Source organism: Aquarana catesbeiana, linkage group LG07 (genome assembly GCF_042186555.1).
Source record: "Aquarana catesbeiana isolate 2022-GZ linkage group LG07, ASM4218655v1, whole genome shotgun sequence".
Classification (NCBI taxonomy): domain Eukaryota; kingdom Metazoa; phylum Chordata; class Amphibia; order Anura; family Ranidae; genus Aquarana; species Aquarana catesbeiana.
The window spans coordinates 159,383,223-159,406,607 of NC_133330.1; the positions used below are offsets into that span (position 1 = coordinate 159,383,223).

The following is a 23,385-nucleotide window of genomic DNA, read 5'->3' on the forward strand; positions in this document are numbered from 1 at the left end:
AGAGTTTTGCCACAAACTCAACCGAGGGGGGGGGGGGGGGGTGTTTGGCAACTCTAATTACTGGTATTCTTTTTTTTTACATTTCAACTGGGGGGAAGCCCTTTGAAAGCTGATGAGTCATCGGTTGTTAAGGACGTGGCGGCCGGCTTTCAGGCCCACTCCTTAACAACCAGCTGCTCTTCACACAGAATTCAGTTGATCATTTTTCCACCGATCCGTATTTGAATTGTTCCGATAATATGGAATTCGTTATAAAACGAATATACGAAATTAAATTAAATGAATTTCAATGAAATTCATTACTTTTTCATGTGAAGATTCAAATATGAGTATATGGATATGAGTCAAGGTTGTTAACCACTTAACCCCTGGAAGATTTACCCTACTTCCTGACCAGATCATTTTTTGCGATAAGTTTTTGCAATACGGCACTGCATTACTTTAAGTGACAATTGTGCGATCATGCAATGCTGTACCCAAATACAGTTGATGCCCTTTTTTTCCCCACAAATAGAGCTTTATTTTGGTGGTATTAGATCACCTCTGCAGTTTTTATTTTTTGCGCTATAAACAAAAAAAGGCTGCCAATTTTTACTTTCTGCTATAAAACACCTCCAATAAAAAATCTACGGTAATTTCTTCGTCAGTTTAGGCCAATATGTATTTTGCTACATATTTTTTGGTAAAAAAAAAAAAAACCCAATAAGCTTATAGTGATTGGTTTGCTCAAAAGTTATAGCGTCTACAAACTATGGGATCTTTTTATTTACTTCTTTTTATTTTTTTTATTTTTTTTACTACTAATGGCGGCGATCAGTGACTTATAGCGGGACTGAGATATTGCAGCGGACAGTTGGACGCTAACTGACACTTTTCTGGGACCAGTGATATTAATACAGTGATCCGTGCTAAAAATATACTCTATGCAATATGCACCTGCAGATCAGCTCCCGCTGTGTATATTCACAGCAGGAGCAGGCCGCCGGCTGTGCGCTTGCGTGCCCTCTACCCCATAGTGTCAGATCCCTTACTAGGTACATGATCCAGCGCAGCAGTGCCTCCTTGCCGCCGTATATGTAAGGTATGCGGTTAACGAGTGGAGGTTAAGGACGCCAGCAGCCACCCACTCCTTAACAACCAGCTATTCTGATTTCTGAATATACAAAAGGAATGCCGAAGATATGAAACAAATTCCGAAATTCCAAAAACAAATTGATCTAATACTGCGTCAATGGAGCAACTAGTTTTTGGAATTTTTAGCATTGTTTGTTTATTCGGAATAGCACGCGTGGGGTCACCCTCCTAATCCTTATCAGGCCCTTCGGATCTGGTGTGGATTTTAAGGGAAACCTTACGCCAAATTTGAAAAAAAAAATGGCATGGGGTCCCCCCCCAAAATCCATACTAGACCCTTATCCGAGCATGCAGCCCTGCAGGCCAGGAAGGGGGGGGGGTGAGCAAACGCCTCCCCCCTGAACCATACCAGGCCACATGCTCTCAACATGGGGGGTGCCACTTGTTAAAGGGGGCTTCCAGATTCCAATAAGCCCCCTGTCCGCAGACCCCCACAACCACAGGGTTTGTGTGTAAGAGGCCCATCAACATGGGGACAAGGTGCTTTGGGGTGGGGGGGCAAAGTCCCCCCACAACCAAAGCACCACACCATGTTGAGGGCATGTGGCCTGGTATGGTCCAGTGGGGGTGCTCGTCCCCCCCCCCTTCCTGGCCTGCTGGGCTGCATGCTCAGATAAGGGTCTGGTATAGATTTTTGGGGGCCTCATGCTGTTTTTTTTTTATTTTGAATTGGGAATCCCTTAAAAGTTATACCAGACCTGAAGGGTCATTTTCATTGCTGGCATTCTTTTGTTTACATTCAGCTGTCAGTAGGGTGAGTCATCAGTTGTTAAGGACACAGTGGTTGGCTTCCTGGCCTGCTCCTTAAAGAGGAGTTCCCATTTCTAAAAAAAAAAAATTAAAAGTCAGCAGCTACGAATACTGCAGCTGCTGACTTTTAATAATCGAACACTTACCTGTCTCAGGGTCCAGCGATGCGGGGGATAGAAGAGCCGCTCGTCTCCCCCTCCGTTCGGCAGCGCATGCGTGACCCCCTAGCAACAGCCATTTAGAGGTGAGTAAAAAAAAAAATTTTTCCCAATTTTTTTTTTTTTTTAAGGCACATTCATGCATTTATTTTTTTTTTGGGTGGAACACCACTTTAACCACTTAACAACCGGCCCATAGCCGAATAACGGCTACAGGGCGGTTTCTTAACTCTGGGAGGGCGTACAGTGACGTCCTCCCAGAATTCCGCTCTCGCGCCCCCCCGAGGACATCAGTGACCGCTGGGTCCGCATCACAGATCCCGGTAAATGGCCACTAATCGCGGCCGTTTACCATGTGATCGCTCCGTCAAATGATGGAGCGATCACATGTAAACAAACCGGCGTCATCTCATGACACCGGTTCCTCTCCTCCCCTTTGTGTACCGATCGGTACACTGTGAGCGGAGAGGGGGAGGGACAACTCTGTGCTCTGTGACAACTGCCATCCATACATCCATGCTCAGCCATCCCTCAATGCTCTGCAATACCCTGCACTACTCTGCAATGCCTTGCAATACTGTGCAATACTCTGCAATACCCCACAATACTCTGCAATACCCCACAATACCCCACAATACTGTGCAATACTCTGCAATACCCCACAATACTGTGCAATACTCTGCAATACCCCACAATACTGTGCAATACCCAACAATACCCCACAATACTGTGCAATACTCTGCAATACCCCGCAATACTCTGCAATGCCCTGCAATACTCCACAATACTCTGCAATACCCCGCAATACTATTCAATACCCCGCAATACCCCACAATACTGTGCAATACTCTGCAATACCCCACAATACTGTGCAATACCCCACAATACCCTGCAATACTCTGCAATACCCTGCAATACCCCGCAATACTCTGCAATACCCTGCAATACTCCACAATACTCTGCAATACCCCGCAATACTCTGCAATACCCTGCAATACTCCACAATACTCTGCAATACCCCGCAATACTCTGCAATACCCTGCAATACTCTGCAATACCCTGCAATACCCCGCAATACTCTGCAATACTCTGCAATACCCCGCAATACCCTGCAATACTCTGTAATACCCCGCAATACTCTGCAATACCCTGCAATACTCTGCAATACCCTGCAATACCCTGCAATACTCTGCAATACTCTGCCATACCCCGCAATACTCTGCCATACCCCGCAATACTCTGCTATACCCTGCCATACCCAGCCATACCCAGCCATATTCTGCAATACTCGGTGATACCCAGCCATACTCTGCCATACCCAGCCATGCCCAGTCATACTCGGCGATACCCTGCCATGCTCAGCTATACTCGGTGATACCCTGCCATACTCTGCAATACCCCGCAATACTCTGCCATACCCCGCAATACTCTGCCATACCCTGCAATACTCTGCCATACCCGCAATACTCTGCCATACCCTGCCATACTCTGCAATACTCGGTGATACCCAGCCATACTCTGCAATACTCAGTGATACCCAGCCATACTCTGCCATACCCAGTCATACTCGGCAATACCCTGCAATACCCTGCCATACCCAGCCATACCCGGCCATGCTCAGCCATACCCAGCCATACCCAGCCATGCTCAGCCATACTCTGCCATGCTCAGCTATACTCTGCCATGTAAATAGTAAATTAGAGGTCCGCGCTTAGGAGATTAAAGGGTTGCAGCCTCCCCCTAATTAGTTCCCACTGGGACCTATTTGAGTATAAAAAGGAAAAATGGGGATATGGCGCTACCCTGTAGTGACGCAATTGCAAGTTTAAATTAAAATAAAAATAAAAAGATCAAAAGTGAACAAGTAGTGCAGAACTCAGTGCATCTATACACACTATAGGGTGCAAATCTATATGAATAAACAGATTTTTGAGTAAGTGGTATATAAGTGCGTAAAAATATAAGCATACAGTAAGCTAAATCACAAAAAACGCTCAATCTCAAAAAACCACAAAAAAAAACAACAATTTTTTCCAGTGCATCCGCCCTTATAACAAACAGCGGTGATAGAAAATGCTTGAGTGTGTAATCAGTGTATGTATTTAATCCAATTCCCTCTGCTCCTGGTGAGGTTAATTGTGAAACATATACTAAACTTATGCCAAACAATGCGTGTATGTATACAATTATATAGTTAAAACACTAATTAGCTCATATACAGTGTATATAAAAAACGTCCAAGCCGGGATTACAAGGGTATCTTCCCAACATGTGCAATCCAGAGAAAAAATAAAGATAAAAAACGGTGACTTCTGTGCTCATAGAAACTGATGACTCCAGGTGCTCCCCCAGTGTTTTCCCACTCACCAGAAGTAGTCACCCCTACAGGGGTAATAGGCATAGAGTGGGTGGCTTAGGATGGATGTCCCCTTAGATGTCCCGCTTTGTACTCCGCTCCTCCGCAGGCTTGCACCAGCGATCCAATTCAGAGCTCCCGGCATACGCGCCAGACCTGGACCCCTCCGTATCTTAGCACCAACAATCAGTCCTCTGTTCTAAATATAGTGAGCTGCTGATAAGGTTGCACAGTCCCTTGACAAAATCTTCAGAGCTGGGGATGTATTTGCATAGTGCCATCACTATTCAGAAGGACCCATACCTTGTGCTGTAGTATAGTAGAAACTCTGGTAAATAAGCAGCACCTCCTGTTTGCTAAAGAGAGACCTCGTCATGTCCACCTAGATTGAGATCCTCCCATACTCGGCTGTACTCGGCCTCTGTATGTGGCCAGGCTGTGTAAGTCTCACACATGTGGTATCGCCGTACTCAGGAGGAGTAGGAGAATCTATTTTGGGGTGTAATTTTTGGTATGTACATGCTACGTGTTAGAAATATTGTATAAATGGACAACTTTGTGTTTAAAAAAAATGCGTTTTAACCACTTCCCGCCCACCGGCCGTCATACGACGTCCTTGACTTTGTGCGGGGATATCTGAATGATGGGTGCTGCTACAGGCATCATTCAGATATCTGCTTTTTCAGCCAGCAATTCCCTACACCATAGCAATGATCATAACGGCTGTTCCACTGCTTGATCGTTCTTACGGGAGGCGAGAGGGGACATCCCCCCCTCCCGCCGCCCTCCGGTGCTTCTATCGACTCACTGCTACGATCGAAGCCAGGATTGTTTTTCTTTTTTTTATTTCAGGCTTCCCAGCCTAGAGGTGAGATATGGGGTCTTACTGACCCCATATCTCACTGTAAAGAGGACCTGTCATGCCATATTCCTATTACAAGGGATGTTTACATTCCTTGAAATAGGAATAAAAGTGATCAAAAAAATTTTTTTTTGGAAAAAAGCATCAAACCAAAATAAATAAAGTAAAATGAACAATAAAAAAAAAAAATTTTTTAAAGCGCCCCTGTCCCCGTGTGCTCGCATGCAGAAGCGAACGCATACGTAAGTCCTGCCCACATATGAAAACAGTGTTCAAACCACACATGTGAGGTATCGCTATGATCGGTAGAGCGAGAGTAATAATTTTGGCCCTAGACCTCCTCTGTAACTCAAAACATGTAACCAGTAAAAAATGTTAAAGCGTCGCCTATGGGGATTTTTAAGTAGCGAAGTTTGGTGCCACTCCACAAGCGTGTGCAATTTTGAAAGGTGACATGTTGGGTATCTGTTTACTCGGCGTAACTTCATCTTTCATATTGTGCAAAAACATTGGGCTAACTTTACCGCTTTGTTTTTTTTTTAAAGCAAAAAACTGTTTTTTTTTTAAAAAAAAAGCGTTCGAAAAAATTGCTGCGCAAATACCGTGCAAGATAAAAAGTTGCAATGACTGCCATTGTATTCTCTAGGGTCTTTGCTAAAAAAACATATATAATGTTTTGGGGTTCTATGTCATTTTCTAGCAAATAAATTATGATTTTTACATGTAGGAGAGAAATGTCAGAATTGGCCTGGGTGCTCCAGAACACCTGAAGGTGCTCCGTGCATGTTGGGCCTCTGTATGTGGTCACGCTGTGTAAAAGTCTCACACATGTGGTATCGCCATACTCGAGAGTAATAGCAGAATGTGTTTTGGGGTGTAATTTGTGGTATGCATATGCTGTGTGTGAGAAATAACCTGCTAATATGACAATTTTGTGAAAAAAAAAAAAAGAAAAAAAAAATACTTGATTTTGCAAAGAATTGTGGGAAAAAATGACAACTTCAAAAAACTCACCATGCATCTTTCTAAATACCTTGGAATTTCTTCTTTCCAAAAATGGGTCATTTGGGGGGTATTTGTACTTTTCTGGCATGTTAGGGTCTCAAGAAATTAGATAGGCCGTCAGTACTTCAGGTGTGATCAATTTTCAGATATTGGCACCATAACTTTTGGACTCTATAACTTTCACAGAGACCAAATAATATCCACCGATTTGGGTTATTTTTACCAAAGATATGTAGCGGTATAAATTTTGGCCAAAATATATGAAGAAAAATTACTAATTTGCAAAATTTTATAACAGAAACAAAGAAAAATGCATTTTTTACAGATTTTTCTGTCTTTTTTCTTTTATAGAGCAAAAAATAAAGAACCCAGCGGTGTTTAAATACCACCAAAAGAAAGCTCTATTTGTGTGAAAAAAGGACAAAAATTTCATATAGATACAGTTTTCCATGACTGAGTAATTGTCATTCAAAATGTGAGAGCACCAAAAGCTGAAAATTGGTCTGGTTATTAAGGGGGTTTAAGTGCCCAGTGGTCAAGTGGTTAAAGTTCACCTTTACAGAAAAATCTTAGCTTAGAAATCCTCTCTGCATCCACGCGGAGTCTTCATAGCTGAAAGGATGGGCTATGCGGTTGTTGATTGGTCGGCACCACCCATGTGACGGCGCTGACCAATTAGAATGCTCCAAAACGTCCCCCTGAGGAGGGATGTTTTGGACATTCAGCTGAGAGGATTTCTAAGCCCTGGACACCTGGCGCGTATATACCGGGGCTTAGAACCCAGAACCAGAGACTACCGCGGTCCAGGTCAGCGGGACCAGGGGGACGAAGAGGGGGACCTGTGTAAGTTCACTTTACAGAGTTTATACATTTGAACTAATTTTTTAAAGGCCGCTTCTTATTGAAATGTTGAACAGCTGTCGTTTCATCATAGACAGCCTTCTGTGAGGTTTCAATCAAACAAGTAGGCTTATATATAAAAAAAATTTTGCACCAACTCCTACAAAGTGAAGCAGCCAACACAACAACCTGACCCGTGTAAATGTGTAAGAAAATAATAAAGTGTGGCGCTAAAAGTGATATCATCTAGAAGATATTGATAACAAAAATAAGTAGAAGTGCACAGTCCTGGGGTATGTGCAAAGAAAGTTTTAGTAAAGTGAGTATTAGGAGGTAGTAATCCCCATAGATGTATACCAAATATACTAGTGATGATCCTAGGAGTGTATGGAGGGATAATATCCTCCCCACCCAAAATATCTTATAAACAAAAATCAGCAATAGTAAAATTACATGTGCAATGATATAACTCGATCTATATATCAAAAATGAGTGAAAAAAGTGGGGTGATATCCAATAAATCAATGTTGGATAAAATAACTCAACTTTTACCTGAGTGTTCAAAAAAACTAAAATATATAGAAAAATTGAGAGTAACACAGTGATGTGTATTAAATAACCTGCAACCCTACAAATAGACCAACATATAAAATTAAAAGTCCATCAGGGTAATAAATGTAAGGATGTTTTAGAGTCCACCACCATATGATGGGATGATTCTGGATCGTTTCATATCACTTTAGGTGCAGACAGTCCTTTTAAGTATAACAAGGCAGGAGCTGTTGGACGTATCCTTGCACATAGGTCAATTCTTCCCTTAATATGGTGATATTAGCCCAAAGAAATAGGTGTACAATGCCCTTACCAGATAAGGTGGACTCACAGGCCCTTGGTGGTGAGTCAAACGAGCTTGCATTGTCAAGCGGTGTGGGGCTGTAGACCCGTAAGGTGGTCCCGGATAGGATCTCCCCTGGTATCGCCGAATGGCACGTCTCTAGCCCAATGGAGCTCGACAGATGTCATCTAATGATATATCCTCGGCAAGACTCAGGTGGAATCCTGGGTCAGTCTCAATCCTCAGACGGTGAAAGAGGTTTCATCAGCAACTGTTACCATATAGATGGGCAAAAAAAGGAAAAAACTTCCACATAGTGTAAATCTTTCTCAAACGTAACAACGTTTATTAAAAAAAGGGGTACTTTTGCAATCAATACAAAAATTGGGCGGTAAAAACTCGGCTCAAAGTAGTATAAAAAATACCAAATTTTAAAATGTTGCGCAGTAGGTGATGGTAGGGGTGAATACATAAGATCCCGATGCGTTTCGTCCTCAAAGACTTCTGCTGGGGTATGGGGTACTTTACTAAACCTTTCTTTGCACATACCCCAGGACTGTGCACTTCTACTCTTCATTTTTGTTATCAATATCTTCTAGATGATATCACTTTTAGTGCCACACTTTATTATTTTCTTAAACAAGTAGGTTGCTTCTGCCGTGACATCTCATTTGCTAACTCACAGTGTTCTGGGAATTTTTATGACGTGATCAATGTTAAAATAGCATTATTATAGTTTTGGTTTTAATAAGCTGGTTTTCTGTAATTCTTTATTTTGGATAGAGTAAGGGAGGGTTATAACCCCTGTAAAGTTTATTTTTGCTATATTTGTCCTATTGGGGAGATTTACCTTCACTTCCTGTCCCATAGCCAAACAGGAAGTGAGAGGGAATACCTGTAAATTGAGGGAATCTCCTGGGGACCCCCAGGTCATCAGCACTAATGTTACCATTTGAAGATTTCCCCTCTATTACTTTTCTGGGCACAACCTAAAATTTGGGATTTTCTTTAAAGTGGATGTAAGCCCAATGTCATCCTTTCTAAACTACTGCCATAGGGGTTATCTATAAGGATATACATGCCTCCTGCATGTATCCTTACCTGTCAAATGTCTCCCCTCTGTCTGTTATGAGATCCGAAAAACTGCATATTCTGTGGGTGGGTCTGTTGTCTGGAGCTCGGTGGGTGGAGTCGTAATGTCAGTAGACTCCCCGCCCACCTCTACACTCCCCTTGTCAATGTGCATTTTCTCCTGTATGTTTCTTACACTGAACTTCTGCTATGATCTCTAACATCCAGTGAAAAGACAGGAAAGTAACCACATAACTTCAGCATGCCCAATTATGCTGAGGTGTGGAACATCCAATCCTGGCAGAGCAGCAGAAGAAAGGAGTGGGAGGGAATTAAAAAATAATGCATGTGTCTTAGGCTAGTGCACGAGATATGTAAATCACCTGTCACTCACAGCAAGGGGGAGTATTTGACAAAGTTTTTCTCTGTTTGTCAAGATTTATCTCACTGAAAAATAAAAGAGGATTGCTCAGAGATGGATTAACTCTTTGTGACAAGACTGGGCTCAAATGATAGGAAATCTTATACTCTATATTATGACATTAAAAAAAAAAAAAAAAAATTTTTCGGGTTTACATCCACTTTAACTTTCACTTTCAATGATAATATGAAATAGGACACATTGAGAGAGGGAATTTCCCTCTGCCTCTGCCACAATCTCAGGTCTTTTGCAGACTCTAATGCCGTGTACACACAGGCGGACTTTTCGACCGGACTGGTCCGACGGGGCAAATCTGTCGGACAATCCGACCATGTGTGGGCTTCATCGGACCTGCAGCGGACTTTTTCGGTCGAAAATCAGACGGAATTTAGATTTGGAACATGTTTCAAATCTTTCCGACGGACTCGAGTCCGGTCGAAAAATCCGCTCGTCTGTATGCTAGTCCGAGGGACGAAAACCGACACTAGGGTAGCTATTGGCTTCATGGCTATCAACTTACTTTTTTTAGTCCAGTTGTTCGTCATCACATACGAATCCATCGGACTTTGGTGTGATCGTGTGTAGGCAAGTCCATTCGTTCGAAAGTCCGTCGGAAGTCCGCCAAAAGTCCGTTGAAAGTTCGTTGGAAAGACCGTCGGACCTTTGATACCGAAAAGTCTGCCCGTGTGTACACGGCATAACAGGTTTTCTTCTAAGATTGCCCTGTATTTGGCTCCATCCATCTTTCCATCAACTCTGATCAGCTTCCCTGTCCCTGCTGAAGAAAAGCATCCCCACAACATGATGTTGCCATGTTTCACAGTGGGGATGGTGTGTTAAGGGTGATGTACACTGTTAGTTTTCTGCCACACATAGCATTTTGCTTTTAGACCAAAAAGTTCAATTTTGATCTCATATGATCAGAGCACCTTCTTCCACATGTTTGCTGTGTCCCCCACATGTCTTCTCGCAAGCAGCAAACGGGACCTCTTATGGCTTTCTTTCAACAATTGCTTTCTTCTTTCTCCCATAAAGGCCAGATTTGTGTACAACTAATACTTGTTCTGTGGACAGATTCTCCCACCTGAGCTGTGGATCTCTGCAGCTTTCCAGAGTTACCATGGGCCTCTTGGCTGCTTCTCTGATTAGTGCTCTTCTTGCCCGGCCCGTTAGTTTAGGTGGATGGCCATGTCTTGGTAGGTTTGCAGCTGTGCCATACTGCAGGATACACCACCCCTTTCTCCTCAAGCAGACAACCTCTTGCAGAGTAGACACCTCAGACTCAAGCTACGTTATGGGCTAGTGTTAAGTTTTCACTTTGAGTGCTTATATTTGTGTTTTTATGCAGTTACCAATACATCTAAACTTAGCAGGTGGCGCTCTCTCTCTTTTTTTCTTGTTTATACATTACAAATTCCCAGGGCTTTTTTTCAGGGGGAACTTGGTGGAACTCAGTTCCACCACCTCTGGCTCAGACCCTTCGGTGCCTGCTCACCACAATCACTTGTAAACACAAAAGTCTGGTTTCTGTGTTTACAAGCGACATCTCTGCATTCTGTGTGTAACCCCCATGAACTCTGCACTCTGTATGTAATGCAATCCTGATATTTAATGCCCCTTTAAGACCCTTCTACTGTTTGTGAAATATGACCACACCCACTATTTGATGTGATTTGGAGGGTGTGTGTGGGGGAGGAGTTTTGGGGGGTCGTGGTTGAGTTCCAGCACCTCTGGTTTGAGAAAAAAAGCCCTGCAAATTCCTAATCTAAGAGTTGGAGCAGCCATTACAAGTGTTTCTCAACCTTTACCTTATTGAACTTTTATAGATTCACTTAGGTTGCTATACCTGGGAGGTGATTTACAATATACTCATTCTTTGCGCCATCTTTTTATTACATTAGTTTTTTCAATTGTGTGCATTATTCTATTGCAACAATGAAAATATTAAAGTGGATTTTACCACTTCAGCCCCAGAAGGTTTTACCCCCTTCATGACCGGGCCATTTTTTGCGATACGGTACTGCATTACTTTAACTGACAATTGCATGGTCGTGCGAAGCTGTACCCAAATAAACTGTATGTCCTTTTTTCCCACAAATAGAACTTTCTTTTGGTGGTATTTAATCACCTCTGCGGTTTTTATTTTTTGCGCTATTAACAAAAAAAAACAGACAATTTATAAGTGCATATTATTTAGACTGTGTTTGGCTTGCCTTTACATTTATTGAGGCCCTATGACATCGACAAATGACAGGAAAGTACAGACACCCCCAAAGTGACCCATCCTTAGAAAATAGACACACCAAAGTATTTAGTAAGAGGCATGGTAATTTTTAAAAAATCCTGATTCTTTGGTGATATTTTTGGGAAAATTAAGACACTAAATTAAATTTGATATTTGAAATATTTGTAATTTTAACAAGCTATCTCTAATAACCCGTGCACACGATCAGAAATTCCGCCAGCAAAAGTCCCATGTGAGCTTTTGGTCGGAAATTCCGACCGTGTGAATGCTCCATCGGAAAAGATTGAGAGCAGGTTCTCTATTTTTCCAACGGAAAAAGTTCCTATCCGAAATTCCGATCGTCTGTAGCAATTCTTACGCATGCTCAGAAACAATTCGACGCATGCTCGGAAACATTGAACTTCATTTTCTCGGCTCGTTGTAGTGTTGTACGTCACCGCGTTCTTGACGGTCGAAAGTTCAGAGAACTTTTGTGTGACCGTCAGTATGCAAGGCAAGCTTGAGCGGAATTCCATCGGAAAAACCATCCAAGGTTTTTCTGACAGAAATTCCGATCATGTGTACGCGGCATAACACACAGCATGGGCATACTTTGAATGACACTCCAAAATATATTCTGTTACACCTCTCAAGTTTAAGATACCACATGTGTGAGATTTATTTTATTGCTAATATGGACCCAAAATCCATGGAGTACCTTCATGCATTCAAGGGGCACCTAATTTCCCACCTTTTATATCTTTGGACTCCCTAAAGAGCCAGGACAGTAGAAGCACAAACAAGACAGAACCACACTCTGGAAAGAAGACACACCAAGGTATTTTCTCAGAGGCATAGTTAGTCATTTGATGATTTAATATTTTTCAATAGATTTGCGGAAGATGAAGAAAGAAAATGAAAATATTTTTTTTACACAACGTTTTCATTTAACCGCTTTAAGACCGCCCACTGCACATATACTGCGGTAGGGCGGCCGGCCGCTCTGCGCTGGATCACGCACTAGGTACGAGCCAGGGTAGAGAGCGTGCTTGCATGCCCCCGCAGCCCCAGCTGTGCTGCGATTGGCTGCAGCACCAACCAATCAAATGGTAATGTCCGGAGCCGATCATCGGGTGGCGGCGACCAATCAAGGGGCGGCACCCGACGATCGGGTGTGAACATTACCAAAGAGAGCCATGTGTAGGTAAACAAACACAGGGCTCTCTTCTCACAGAAGCAATGTGCTGTTTTTTTCTTCCTGCAAATCAGGAAGTAAAAAACAGCACATTGCTTTATAAAAACAGCACATTTTGATCACCCTAGATGTTAAACCCTTCCTTGCCAGTGTCATTTGTACGGTGATCAGTGCTAAAAATATGCACTGTCACTGTACAAATGACACTGGTGTCACGTGTTCCCCAAAAAAGTGTCAAAACTGTCAGTTAGGTGTCCGATTTGTCCACCGCAATATCACAGTCCCGCTATAAGTCGGTGATCACCACCATTGCTAGTAAAAAATAAATAACATTTCAATAAATAAATCCCATAATTTGTAGACGCTATAACTTTTGTGCAAACCAATCAATATATGTTATTGTTGTATTTGTTACCAAAAATATGTAGCAGAATATATTTTGGCCAAATTGATGAAGAAATGATTTTTTTACTTTTTTTATTGGATGTGTTTTATAGCAGAAGGTAAAAAATTTTGCTTTTTCATTTCAAAATTGTCGTTCTTTTTTTGTTTATAGCACAAAAAAAAAAACGCAGAGGTGATCAAATACCACCAAAAGAAAGCTCTATTTGTGGGAAAAAAAGGACATACATTGTATTTGGGTACAACGTCGCACAACCGCGCAATTGTCAGTTAAAGTAATGCAGTGCCATATTGCAATAAATGACCTGGTCACGAAGGGGGGGGCAAATCTTCCAAGGCTGAAGTAGTTTAAAATAGATATTTCTAACTCACAGCATGGGCAGACTCACATTTACACCTCAATTTTTACCAATAAGGATACGAGTCAGTGACGTTTCTGCAGCTGAAAGCAAGAAAAGTCTATTGTGACACGGGTTTAGAGCCAGAGACCAGCGCCCTCAAGTGCGGATGTGAATTGACTCGTATCATTAATGGTAAAAGGTTGAGGCATACGCTCAGGACATCTGGACATCCTTTCAGTGGATCTTTGATCCAACAAGTGCTTTGTGACCCCCCTGAATAAAGGTAGTTGCTGGTTTTCTGGTAAGCCTTTTAACTTACTGTGGTGATGGGCATCACGTGGTCAAGTATCTGATCCATGCTTCATATCTCACATGGGATCCTTTGCCTTCTATTGAACTCCAGCCATATATGAACTTTTCACATTTCCACTGTTAAAGGATTTATTATTTGGCATTGCACTTTATAGCATAACGTTTTTATGCATGGTATTGGTTACACATGAAATCTTTACAGTAGCCATAGCTACCTTTGCACATTGGTCAAGCATGAAATTATTACTTTATGGTAGTCATAGCTACTTTTGCACATCTGCACTTTAAAGTTATTATTTGATATGTACACATTTGTATTAATTTGCATTGTATAATTTTTAGCACTGCACTTTATATTTTCACATTTCGTTTCAGTGCCCAATATCTGAGTTATAGTGTCATAGCTACATAGTTACATAGTTACATAGTAGGTGAGGTTGAAAAAAGACACAAGTCCATTAAGTCTAACCTATGTGTGTGATTATATGCCAGTATTACTATTATTATTGTATATACCTGTATGTTGCGGTAGTTCAGGTGCTTATCTAATAGTTTCTTGAAACTATCGATGCCCCCCGCTGGGACCACCACCTGTGGAAGGAATTCCACATCCTTGCCGCTCTTACAGTAAAGAACCCTCTACGTAGTTTAAGGTTAAACTTCTTTTCTTCTAATTTTAATGAGTGGCCACGAGTCTTGCTAAATTCCCTTCTGCGAAAAAGTTTTATCCCTATTGTGGGGTCACCAGTATGGTATTTGTATATTGAAATCATATCCCCTCTCAAGCGTCTCTTCTCCAGAAAGAATAAGTTCAGTGCTCGCAATCTTTCCTCATAACTAATATCCTCCAGACCCTTTATTAACTTAGTTACCCTTCTTTGTACTCGCTCCAATTCCAGTAGATCCTTCCTGAGCACTGGTGCCCAGAACTGGACAGCATACTCCAGGTGCGGCCGGACCAGAGTCTTGTAGAGCGGGAGAATTTTTTGTTTTATCACTGGAATAATCCCCTTTTTAATGCATGCCAATATTCTGTTTGCTTTGTTAGCAGCAGCTTGGCATTGCATGCCATTGCTGAGCCTATCATCTACTAGGACCCCCCAAGTCCTTTTCCATCCTAGATTCCCCCAGAGGTTCTCCCCCAGTGTATAGATTGCATTCATATTTTTGCCACCCAAATGCATTATTTTACATTTTTCTACATTGAACCTCATTTGCCATGTAGTTGCCCACCCCATTAATTTGTTCAAATCTTTTTGCAAGGTTTCCTCATCCTAAGGAGAAGTTATTGTCCTGCTTAGCTTAGTATCGTCCGCAAACACAGAGATTGAACTGTTTACCCCATCCTCCAGGTCGTTTATGAACAAATTAAACAGGATTGGTCCCAGCACAGAACCCTGGGGGACCCCACTACCCACCCCTGACCATTCCGAGTACTCACCATTTATCACCACCCTCTGAACTCGCCCTTGTAGCCAGTTTTCAATCCATGTACTGACCCTATGGTCCATGCCAACGGACCTTATTTTGTACAGTAAACGTTTATGGGGAACTGTCAAATGCTTTTGCAAAATCCAGATACACCACGGACATACATCTACGGGCCTTCCTTTATCTAGATGGCAACTCACCTCCTCATAGAAGGTTAATAGATTGGTTTGGCAAGAACGATTCTTCATGAATCCATCCTGATTACTGCTAATGATACCGTTCTCATTACTAAAATTTTGTATATAGCCCCTTATCATCCCCTCCAAGAGTTTACATACTATTGATGTTAGGCTAACTGGTCTGTAATTCCCAGGGATGTATTTTGGGCCCTTTTTAAATATTGGTGCTACATTGGCTAAGTATCCTCGGGTACAAGCCATCTAGTCCTGATGATTTATTAATGTTAAGTTTCCCAAGTCTAATTTTAATTGTTGCCTCTGTTAACCATGGAGGTGTTTCCTGTGATGTGTCATGAGGATAAACACTGCAGTTTTGGTTACTGAAGCCCCCCCGATTCCCTCGTGAAGACTGAAGAGAAGAATAAATTCAATACCTCCGCCATCTCCCCATCCTTTGTAACCAGATGTCCTTTCTCATTCTTTATGGGGCCAATATGGTCTGTTCTCTCTTTTTTACTGTTTGCATACTTAAAGAATTTCTTGGGATTTTTTTTGCTCTTCTCCGCTATGTGTCTTTCATGTTCTATCTTAGCTGTCCTTATTGCACCCTTACATTTCTTGTTGCATTCTTTATAAAGTCTGAATGCTGATGATGATCCCTCAACCTTGTATTTTTTGAAGGCCTTCTCCTTTGCTTTTATATGCATTTTTACATTGGAATTAAGCCATCCAGGACTTTTGTTCGCTCTTTTAAATTTATTACCCAATGGGATGCATTGGCTAATACACTTATTTAATATGCTCTTAACCACTTGCCGACCGCCTCACGTCTATATACGTCAACAGAGCGGCACGGGCAGGCAAAATCATGTACCTGATACGTGATGCCTTCCCGCGGGCGGGGGGTCCGATCGGACCCCCCCCCGGTGCCAGCGGCGGTCGGCATTTGTCTGGCAGCGATCAGAGATGAGGGGGAGGCCATCCGATCGTGGCCCCCCCCTCGAGATCGCTCCCAGCCAATGAGAAACATCCCCTGCCTGTGTATAGTACACACAGGCAGAGGATGTGATGTCATCTCTCCTCGGCTTGGCAGTTTCCGTTCCGACGCCGAGGAGAGAAGACATCCGAGTAAGTGTAAAACACTACACAACACAGTAGAACATGCCAGGCACACTAAACACCCCCGATCGCCCCCCGATCCCCCCCCAATCACCCCCCCCTGTCACAAACTGACACCAAGCTGTTTTTTTTTTTTTTTCCTGATTACTGATTGATGTCAGTTTGTGACAGTTAGAAGTGGTAGGGCAGTGAGTATTAGCCCCCTGTAGGTCTAGGGTACCCCCCTAACCCCCCCAATAAAGTTTTAACCCCTTGATCACCCCCTGTCACCAGTGTCGCTAAGCAATCATTTTTCTGATCGCTGTATTAGTGTCGCTGGTGACGCTAGTTAGTGAGGTAAATATTTAGGTTCGCCGTCAGCGTTTTATAGCGACAGGGACCCCCATATACTACCGAATAAATGTTTTAACCCCTTGATTGCCCCCTAGTTAACCCTTTCACCACAGATCACTGTATAACCGTTACGGGTGACGCTGGTTAGTTTGTTTATTTTTTATAGTGTCAGGGCACCCGCCGTTTATTACCGAATAAAGGTTTAGCCCCCCGATCGCCCGGCGGTGATATGCGTCGCCCCAGGCAGCGTCAGATTAGCGCCAGTACCGCTAACACCCACGCACGCAGCATACGCCTCCCTTAGTGGTATAGTATCTAAACGGATCAATATCTGATCCGATCAGATCTATACTAGCGTCCCCAGCAGTTTAGGGTTCCCAAAAACGCAGTGTTAGCGGGATCAGCCCAGATACCTGCTAGCACCTGCATTTTGCCCCTCCGCCCGGCTTGGCCCACCCAAGTGCAGTATCGATCGATCACTGTCACTTACAAAACACTAAACGCATAACTGCAGCGTTCGCAGAGTCAGGCCTGATCCCTGCGATCGCTAACAGTTTTTTTGGTAGCTTTTTGGTGAAATGGCAAGCACCAGCCCCAAGCAGCGTCAGGTTAGTGCCAGTACCGCTAACACCCACGCACGCACCGTACACCTCCCTTAGTGGTATAGTATCTGAACGCATCAATATCTGATCCGATCAGATCTATACTAGCATCCCCAGCAGTTTAGGATTCCCAAAAACGCAGTGTTAGCAGGATCAGCCCAGATACCTGCTAGCACCTGCGTTTTGCCCCTCCGCCCGGCCCAGCCCAGCCCACCCAAGTGCAGTATCGATCGATCACTGTCACTTACAAAACACTAAACGCATAACTGCAGCATTCGCAGAGTCAGGCCTGATCCCTGCGATCGCTAACAGTTTTTTTGGTAGCGTTTTGGTGAACTGGCAAGCGCCAGCGGCCTAGTACACCCCGGTCGTAGTCAAACCAGCACTGCAGTAACACTTGGTGACGTGGCGAGTACCATAAGTGCAGTTCAAGCTGGTGAGGTGGCAAGCACAAGTAGTGTCCCGCTGCCACCAAGAAGACGAACACAGGCCCGTCGTGCCCATAGTGCCCTTCCTGCTGCATTCGCCAATCCTAATTGGGAAACCACCGCTTCTGCAGCGCCCGTGCTTCCCCCATTCACATCCCCAACCAAATGCAGTCGGCTGCATGAGAGGCATTTTCTTTATGTCCTCCCAAGTACCCCTACCCAACGAACCCCCCCAAAAAAGATGTTGTGTCTGCAGCAAGCGCGGATATAGGCGTGACACCCGCTATTATTGTCCCTCCTGTCCTGACAATCCTGGTCTTTGCATTGGTGAATGTTTTGAACGCTACCATTCACTAGTTGAGTATTAGCGTAGGGTACAGCATTGCACAGACTAGGACACACTTTCACAGGGTCTCCCAAGATGCCATCGCATTTTGAGAGACCCGAACCTGGAACCGGTTACAGTTATAAAAGTTACAGTTACAAAAAAAAGTGTAAAAAAAAAAAAAAAAACACAAACAAAAAAAAAAAAAAAAAAATAGTTGTCGTTTTATTGTTCTCTCTCTCTCTATTCTCTCTCTCTATGGTTCTGCTCTTTTTTACTGTATTCTATTCTGCAATGTTTTATTGTTATTATGTTTTATCATGTTTGCTTTTCAGGTATGCAATTTTTTATACTTTACTGTTCACTGTGCTTTATTGTTAACCATTTTTTTGTCTTCAGGTACGCCATTCACGACTTTGAGTGGTTATACCAGAATGATGCCTGCAGGTTTAGGTATCATCTTGGTATCATTCTTTTCAGCCAGCGGTCGGCTTTCATGTAAAAGCAATCCTAGCGGCTAATTAGCCTCTAGACTGCTTTGACTGCTTTTACAAGCAGTGGGAGGGAATGCCCCCCCCCCACCGTCTTCCATGTTTTTCTTTGGCTCTCCTGTCTCAACAGGGAACCTGAGAATGCAGCCGGTGATTCAGCCAGCTGACCATAGTGCTGATCAGAGACCAGAGTGGCTCCAAACATCTCTATGGCCTAAGAAACCGGAAGCTACGAGCATTTTATGACTTAGATTTCGCCGGATGTAAACAGCGCCATTGGGAAATTGTGGAAGAATTTTATCACACCAATCTTGGTGTGGTCAGATGCTTTGAGGGCAGAGGAGAGATCTAGGGTCTAATAGACCCCAATTTTTTCAAAAAAGAGTACCTGTCACTACCTATTGCTATCATAGGGGATATTTACATTCCCTGAGATAACAATAAAAATGATTAAAAAAAAAAATGAAAGGAACAGTTTAAAAATAAGATAAAAAAGCAAAAAAATAATAAAGAAAAAAAAAAAAAAAAAAAAAAAGCACCCCTGTCCCCCCTGCTCTCGCGCTAAGGCGAACGCAAGCGTCTGTCTGGCGTCAAATGTAAACAGCAATTGCACCATGCATGTGAGGTGTCACTGCGACGTCAGATCGAGGGCAGTAATTTTAGCAGTAGACCTCCTCTGTAAATCTAAAGTGGTAACCTGTAAAGGCTTTTAAAGGCTTTTAAAAATGTATTAATTTTGTTGCCACTGCACGTTTGTGCGCAATTTTAAAGCATGTCATGTTTGGTATCCATGTACTCGGCCTAAGATCATCTTTTTTATTTCATCAAACATTTGGGCAATATAGTGTGTTTTAGTGCATTAAAATTTAAAAAAGTGTGTTTTTTTCCACAAAAAATGCGTTTGAAAAATCGCTGCGCAAATACTGTGTGAAAAAAAAAATGAAACACCCACCATTTTAATCTGTAGGGCATTTGCTTTAAAAATATATATAATGTTTGGGGGTTCAAAGTAATTTTCTTGCAAAAAAAAATAATTTTTTCATGTAATCAAAAAGTGTCAGAAAGGGCTTTGTATTCAAGTGGTTAGAAGAGTGGGTGATGTGTGACATAAGCTTCTAAATGTTGTGCATAAAATGCCAAGACAGTTCAAAACCCCCCCAAATGACCCCATTTTGGAAAGTAGACACCCCAAGCTATTTGCTGAGAGGCATGTCAAGTCCATGGAATATTTTATGTTGTGACACAAGTTGCAGGAAAGAGACAAATTTTTTTTTTTTTTTTTTGCACAAAGTTGTCACTAAATGATATATTGCTCAAACATGCCATGGGAATATGTAAAATTACACCCCAAAATACATTCTGTTGCTTCTCCTGAGTATGGGGATACCACATGTGTGGGACTTTTTGGGAGCCTAGCCGCGCACGGGACCCCGAAATCCAAGCACCGCCTTCAGGCTTTCTAAGGGCGTAAATTTTTGAATTCACTCTTCACTGCCTATCACAGTTTCGGAGGCCATGGAAAGCCCAGGTGGCACAAAACCCCCCCAAATTACCCCATTTTGGAAAGTAGACACCCCAAGCTATTTGCTGAGAGGTATAGTGAGTATTTTGCAGACCTCACTTTTTGTCACAAAGTTTTGAAAATTGAAAAAAGAAAAAAAAAAAATTTTTTCTGGTCTTTCTTCATTTTCAAAAACAAATGAGAGCTGCAAAATACTCACCATGCCTCTCAGCAAATAGCTTGGGGTGTCTACTTTCCAAAATGGGGTCATTTGGGGGGGGTTTGTGCCATCATGGCATTTTATGGCCTTCAAAACTGTGATAGGCAGCGAGGAGTGAAATCAAAAATTTATGCCCTTAGAAATCCTGAAGGCGGTGCTTGGTTTTTGGGGCCCCGTACGCGGCTAGGCTCCCAAAAAGTCCCACACATGTGGTATCCCCATACTCAGGAGAAGCAGCTGAATGTATTTTGGGGTGCAATTCCACATATGCCCATGGCCTGTGTGAGCAATATATCATTTAGTGACAACTTTTTGTAAATTTTTTTTTTTTTTGTCATTATTCAATCACTTGGGACAAAAAAATAAATATTCAATGGGCTCAACATGCCTCTCAGCAATTTCCTTGGGGTGTCTACTTTCCAAAATGGGGTTATTTGGGGGGGTTTTGTACTGCCCTGCCATTTTAGCACCTCAAGAAATGACATAGGCAGTCATAAACTAAAAGCTGTGCAAATTCCAGAAAATGTACCCTAGTTTGTAGACGCTATAACTTTTGCGCAAACCAATAAATATACGCTTATTGACATTTTTTTTACCAAAGACATGTGGCCGAATACATTTTGGCCTAAATGTATGACTAAAATTGAGTTTATTGGATTTTTTTTATAACAAAAAGTTGAAAATATCATTTTTTTTTCAAAATTTTCGGTCTTTTTCCATTTATAGCGCAAAAAATAAAAACGGCAGAGGTGATCAAATACCTTCAAAAGAAAGCTCTATTTGTGGGAAGAAAAGGACGCAAATTTTGTTTGGGTACAGCATTGCATGACCGCGCAATTAGCAGTTAAAGCAACGCAGTGCCGAATTGTAAAAAGTGCTCTGGTCAGGAAGGGGGTAAATCCTTCCGGGGCTGAAGTGGTTAAAGCAAACCCATCTCTCCTCAACGTTCTTTGTTCCTAAGATTTTATCCCAATTTATGCCTTCTAGCAAGGTTTGTAGTTTAGGGAAGTTGGCTCTTTTGAAATTCAGTGTCTTTGTATTCCCCTTGTTTCCTATTTGTGTGATTTATACTGAAGCCTATTGACCTGTAATCGCTGTTACCTAAATTGCACCGTATTTCCACATCCGTGATCAGGTCTGTATTGTTGGTAATCAGTAGATCCAGTAATGCTTTAGTTCTAGTTGGTGCGTCTACCATATGACCCATAAAATGTCCAGCTGCTGTTTTCTATTTTATTTTTCACTAAACAGAGGTATTATTTTACACATATAAATGTCAGTACCCAGTTATATTCTGTATATTTAGGCCCCTTTCACACTGGGGCGGTGGGGGCGTCGGCGGTAAAATGGCTTTTTAGCGCTGCTTTGCCGTCGTTTTAGCGGCGGTATTTGGCCGCTAGCGGTGCGGTTTTAACCCCCCCGCTGGTGGCCATAAAAGGGTTAAAACCACTCGCATAGCGCCGCTACAGCGGCGGTATAGCCGCGGTACAGCTGCGCTGCCCCATTGAATTCAATGGCCAGGAGTGGTTTAGGAGCGGTGAATACACCGCTCCTTCACCGCTCCAAAGATGCTGTTTGCATAAGTTTTTTTTCTCTCCTGCCAGCGCACAGCTTTAGTGTGAAAGCCCTCGGGCTTTCACACTGGAGAAACAGCAGCGGCAGTTTTAGGTCGGTTTGCAGGCGATATTTTTAGCGCAATAACGCCTGCAAACCGCCCCAGCGTGAAAGGGGCCTTAGGAAAGAATCCAGGTCTTTTTTAAAGCAATCTACTGAGCTTGCCAGAACCACCTCTGGAGGGAGTCTATTCCACATTTTCACAGATCTTACTGTGAAGAAACCTTTCCGTATCTGGAGATGAAATCTTTTTTTCATCCTGACATAAGGACTGCCCCCTTGTCCCCTGTGATGGCCTTAAAGTGAATAACTCGACACAACGTTCACTATATGGACCCCTTATATATTTGTACATGTTGATCATATCCTCCCTTAATCTCTTCTCAAGAGGGAATAGATTCAGTTGCTCTAATCTTTCCTCATAGCTGAGCTCCTCCATGCCTCTTATCAGTTAGGTTGTCCTTCTCTGCACTTTCTCCAGTTCCACAATATCCTTTTTGAGAACCGGTGCCCAAAACTGAACTGCATATTCCAGATGAGGTCTTACTAATGATTTGTACAGGGGCAAAATGATATCTCTCTCTCTAGAGTCCATACCTCTCATAATACAAGAAAGGACTTTGCTCGCTTTGTAAACCGCAGCTTGGCATTGCATGCTTTTATTAAGCTTATGATCTACCAAAACCCCCAGATCCTTCTCCACCATTGATTCACCCAGTTGTACTCCCCCTAGTATGTATAATGCATGCATATTCTTAGCCCCCAAGTGCATAACTTTATATTTTTCAACATTAAACCTAATTTGCCCATTAGTTGCCCAATTAGACGTTGGCTTGTAAATTGGAGACATCCTGTAAGGACGTTATTCCACTGCATAGCTTAGTGTCATCTGCAAAGACAGAAAGGTTACTTTTAATCCCAGCCCCCATATCATTTATAAAGATAATGTATGTGTGCACTGTAATCTATTTTGTTCTGTTTGCGGTCCTATAGCAGCACCATCTTGAACAAAAATGCATTTTTAGGGTGTGCCCCCCAAGTCTGTTGTTTGTATATTGTATGTGTCCTGACCAGATCCCTTGGGCTGGAGCACCCCATCCCCCCTTCATTACCACTTATTAGTGTCCACCTGTGTTATAGGAGGAGTCCTTATAGATCTCCCATAAAGAGGAGTTTGTCTCCCATGCTTGAGATGTAGGACCTTTCATTCTATGAATAGTGTAGGACCCACTGATA

General features: G+C 42.6%; 1 long non-coding RNA gene across 3 annotated transcripts in view; it reads right to left on the bottom strand.

The window, feature by feature from the left end:
- LOC141103319 (uncharacterized) overlaps positions 1 to 23,385 on the bottom strand; it is a 43,690-nt gene that overhangs the window by 9,589 nt on the left and 10,716 nt on the right. For 2 of the 3 annotated variants that reach the window (XR_012235295.1, XR_012235296.1), the window contains exon 4: positions 7,971 to 8,211. The exons of the other annotated variant lie outside the window; for it this stretch is intronic. This is a non-coding gene — a long non-coding RNA (uncharacterized lncRNA). The remainder of the gene's footprint in view (positions 1 to 7,970; positions 8,212 to 23,385) is intronic. 3 annotated transcript variants of the gene reach the window in all.